The sequence below is a fragment of the Otolemur garnettii genome, unplaced genomic scaffold (assembly GCF_000181295.1).
Source record: "Otolemur garnettii isolate 467f Iridium unplaced genomic scaffold, OtoGar3 scaffold00029, whole genome shotgun sequence".
Classification (NCBI taxonomy): Eukaryota; Metazoa; Chordata; class Mammalia; order Primates; family Galagidae; genus Otolemur; species Otolemur garnettii.
In genome coordinates, this window is record NW_003852424.1 from 2516596 (window position 1) to 2521766 (window position 5171).

Consider the following 5171-nt stretch of genomic DNA (forward strand, 5'->3'; position numbering starts at 1 on the left):
AGGCTGCCGAAAGACTAAACATTTCTACAGACATCTGGACTCAACCAAACTGTAAACTCAGTGTGACTACATTCTCCAGGATGGATGAGGTTAATCTTTTCCCACTACTGAGTAGAAATGAGACTCTAAAACAAATGGAGTTCAGTTGTAGAAAACAAGGAAAGTTAAATTTCCTAGCATCTGTGTCTTAATTGTAAATTTTATACCTGCTACAAATACCACAGCCCAAGAGATTCCTTCCAGTCGCCTGCAGGGTTCAAGGCCAGTGTCCCTTGTTCCCCAGCTGTTTGGCCCTGAGCTGGGTGGGGCCCGCACACAGGCGCGGCAGCCCTGTGTTGAAAGCTGTTTCAGATTTCTCCCCTGGCAGAGTGCCACACGCACATGTTGCAGTCCCTGCCGGCAGCCATGCCCAGCGCCTCCCAGACTGCTCAGACCGCTCGCACACGCCCACTCCTCCTCCAGTCCCTCCCTTTTCCTCCTACCACCCCACCTCTGTCTCCTGCTCCAGGAAAAATATTTTGACATTGCATGTCCGTCCTGTCACGAAACACACACAGAGGACAGAGGACGAAGGCAGGTCCATCGGAGCCTAGGCGACCTCAGAGCAGTTCATTTGTACAGCCAACTAGGGGACATGGGTTGCATGTCCACCACCAGCGTGGAGAAAGTGGCCCACGGATCATAGCCCAAGGGACTGACTAGGAAGTGCTGGGGATTTGCAGACGTGGAGAACATGTAGGTCTGTGTCTCTGATGTTTCTCTCACTTCTCCCAGACGTGACCTCCTTGAAGGCAGGGCTGGGCTTGGCTATTTTGAGTCCCTCCATCTCATCTGTCCTTGCTGAAAAGACCCACTGCCCATCTCCATTCCTCAGTATCCCCCTAAACATTGTAGGCTCCTGTGGTTCAGGCTGCTGTGGTGCAGAGTGCAAAGTAGTGCGGTTTAACAGTCAGAAATTGTCAGGGGTGAATTCCACTGTTGGCTCACATTTCCCCCAAAGATCTTAGACAACAAAGTCTGTGGAACACTTCTGCCGTCCTTCTCACCCCACTCACCTTCAGATGTAGAGAATAAAATAGTGCCTCTCTCTCTCTCTCCTAGTCCTTCCTCAGGAAGTCCTTGTCTTCCTCTTCCTCCCCCCTGCTCCTCTCTCTGCCTCCTTATTTATTCATTTTTGAGACAAGGTCTCACTCTGTTACCCAGGCTAGGGTACAGTGGTATCATCATAGCTCACTGCAGCCTTGAACTCCTGGCCTCAAGTGATGCTCCTGCCTCGGCCTCCCAAAATGCTGGGTTGACGGGCATGAGCCACCGCTCCCATTTTGTCTTCTGTGTTGACCTTACTGCTCTCTCGTATCTCTTGGGTCCCGGCCTTCCCCATCCAGTTTGCTCAGAGGTGGCTTTGAGTAGTTTCTACTCCCTCGAACCTTACCTTTTCTTTTCTAGAATCATATAGCAGTGGATGTCCATGAACATGCTGATCGTGGGGATTCTCGAGGTTTCTTCGGGCACAGTTGCAGAGTGTGCCCTGAGGTCCTAAATCCACCCCTTCTTGACCTGGCCCAACCCGCAAGGCAGAGGCTGGCAAAGGTGGAGGAATGAGAGGTGGAGCTGTGACAACTGGTGGCCTTTTTCCTATAAAGGGGAGAGGAGACAAGGTTTGGCAGGTCAAAGGCAGGCTGGGCTCCGTCTCCCTAGGGTGGGGAGGTTTGCTTCTTTCCCACGAACACCTCCTTCTTTCCATGACCCTTAGGTGCAGTCAGGCCTTGTGCAGGAGTGAATGTCGCTGCCAACAACTTCAGCTGTGGCTTCAGGGACAACCGGGGTCTGCAGGAGTGCTCTTCCGGGGGAGCCACCTAGCACCCAGAGGCAGCAATGCCCCTGGAAGGAGGGGTGGTCAGGTGTAAGGGTCTTCAGTGGGACTTGGAAGAATCCAGAGTTCTGTGTGAAGCTCCTTAGCCTTTGTGATTCAGAAGGTGAGAAGAAGCTGCCCAGCAAGCTGAGGAAGAAGCTGAGAAGATGTGGTTGACATTTGCCTCTCGGGCTTCTTGCCTCAGTGCCGGGAGCTGTTAGAAACGTGTTTTTCCTGGCCCAGGAGGCCTCCCCATGTGGGAGGTCCCCACACCGACCACTAGCAGAGGAAGATGGAGCTGCCTGTGTATCATGACTTCTGTAAAGCCATTCAGAGTCAACCTTTAAGTCATCTCAGATGGGTGACCCAGATGTGGGACACTTGGGACATTTATGGCAGATTATGATCTGTGGGTGGCCTCACCAACAGACTGATTTTTCTTCATTGCATCCATATTAGCGTAGAGTTACTTGTGCCTGGTTTAGCACATCATCTGCTCTTTCATCTTTCTTCTTTGTGAAATTGGCTTTCTCGGCCAAATGATGAGGTGCCTGTGAGCAGATCCTCTGCCTCTTATTGCATTTATTCTTTTAACTCACTTCATCTGGGCACTGGCTGTGGGCCAGACACTGTCCTAGAACCCAGGGACACAGCCCTGAGCAGACTAGAGTTTCTACTGTCTTGGATGGAGCTTACCTTTCTCTTTTTTGGAATCATATAGCAGTGGATGCCCATAAACATTACGGTCTCGGAGATTCTTGAGGTTTCTTTGGGCAGAGTCACAAAGAAGCGTGCCCCAGCCTGCACTGGCTCCGTGAATTTGCCTTTGGTTTCTCCTTGTGGAGGCTTCTTTCTCTATCTGTGTTGACACATCCCCTGGAAAAAGACCCCCCTCCCTAGGCCTGGGCCTTGACATCTGATCCCTGGCAAGGCATTTGAACTTCCTAAGCCCTTTTCTCCACCTGTATGATGATTTCTTATATGACAGGATTGTTGTGAGTTGTAAGTGGGGTAAAGCACATGGCAAGATGCAAATGTCCCTTATTATTGCAGCACAGTCATATTCAAAGATAAATATTCAGGATCCTCCTTCCACCTCTCCCATCATGTTCTTATTGCCTTGATTCTTCCGGAGGTGTCTTTTCCCTGGAAGAGAGAGGATGCAGCAGAATACAAATACCAGGGAGTCCAACCAGCTCTTCACTTTGAGGTTTCAAAATAGACTTTTAAAATGTTTAGAAGAAAAAAATAATTATGCGAATCAAGATGTTTTGCTACTTAAGAGGGAAGCTTTTTGAAAGTGAAATGGTTTACTGAGTTTCACAGAGAAACTGAAAAACTCCAAAGAAATTGGAGCATAAAGTTTATAGCCGAAGAGAAGAATGGGAAGAGGGCAGGAGAAGAGGCCCAGTGAGCCAGCCGCCATGAAGATAGGATCCACGTTGCCAAGGCAGAGGGAGAAGGGCCAGAAGGGAGGGACAGATAAAGAAACCCCTAGATGAGTTTAGGGAAATCGAAGGCAGGGATGTGGGAACAGCAGAGTAAAGGTCTGGCTTTGGTCTCCTGGAGTTTTGCAGAGACTGGGGGAGCAGGCAGGCCTCTTCCTGTCCTGAGATAGTAAGCAGAGAATGGGAGCTAGTGGCCCAAGTGGGTGGCTCATTCTCACATGACAAGAAGACACAGCCATCGGTGGCAGAGTGGGCTGGGCAAGCCAGGCACCAGATGGGGCTCCATTCGATCCCATAGACACTGACCTAAGGAAGTGGTGGTTGCTTTGATAGATACCAGTGGAAATCAGTGTTGGTGGCCAATGCTGAACCTGGGCGTCTCAGTAGGGGCCGTCACAGGTTGATCTTGTTAGTCAGGTTAGGATAGGCTCTCCAGTGGCAACTTGTAACAACTACACTCTAAGACTTAATAGTCTGATACATGAAAACATGTGTTTTTCATTATGGTCTAATCTACTGCCTGTCTGGAGGTCTCCTGAGTAGTTCCCTTCTCAGCAATGGCTCAGGGTCCAATTTGCTTCAATTTTGGTTTTGACTTCTAGGGTGATCTAGAAAAATAGATCTAGAACACCACATGGGGGGGCTTCCTTAGCAAGAACATCATAGCCGTTGTTTCTCCCTACAGCCCCTTGTCCAGAACTAATCACATGACCCCAACCTAAATGCAAAAAAGTCTGGGAAATGCAGTCTTCCCTGCGCCCACAAGGAGGGAATGGAATGGGCCTTGGGAAAACCCAGCATTGTCTCTCTATCACCATTGTATACCAGGCATGTCCTGGACACAGTGATCTGCAAATTCCCTGTGGAACTAAGATGTCATCTCAGGGAGAAAACCCTTCATTCCAACAAGCTTTAACCTAAATTGAGAAATCGCTGAATTTAATTTTTTTTTTCATGAAAATGACTAGGTTACTTTTTTTTGTCATCAAGGAGAAATGGGAACTAAAGATGGGAAATAGTTTCAGATAGAAAAGCACACAAAGTTGAATCTTGGTACACATGAGAACATGGGCCATGGTTTGTCCTGCTACATTATTGGTTATATATTGTTAATAGCTGGGGAAAAAAAGATCTCACTGATTTTTGGTCAGAGGTGGAGAACATAGAGTGATTCAGTGCCTTGGCCCATGGGTTCCAAGCTGAGTTCTGCTGCCCCTTGTGAGCTGGTGTGCAGGCTATGTGGGCTGAGAGGTGGAAACCCTCACCTCTGTGTGGGGCACATCAAGTACCCAATAGCAGTGTATATTAGCTATCAGTGGTCATAAACCTTCACAGCTCAAAGTAAGATCCAAGGATCTTGGCTTCCCATATGGTGCTTTTCCTTTACCCATGCCCCTCCAAGCTTTTGTTATATTGTTTCCACTGCTAAGATGAATGATAACAAGAAGAGGAAGCATATAAAGAAGGAGAAGAAGGGACTCTATCATCAGCTGAACTCCCACAATGTGTCAGGTGCACACCACTTAACTCCTTCAGGACTTAACAACAACTCTGTGAAGTGGGTATGGTCATCACCATTCATACACAAGACAATTAAGGCCTACACACAGTCACTGGGGAAGCTTTAAAACATATTCACACTGAGATCCAACACTGGATCTGCCCGCTGACTATCTGACTCTGCCAGGCAAATTACCTGACCACTCTAACATTGCTTTCTCTGCTTATAGAAGGGAAATCAAAATTAGTGCCTGTGTTAAAAAAAAAAAAAAAAGTCCACAAGTTCTTTGACCTTCTGCCAACCAAAAGGTGGGATATCTGCCCCTTCTCTTTGAGCCTAGGCTGCCTTTATGACTTGCTTGTAATCAAAT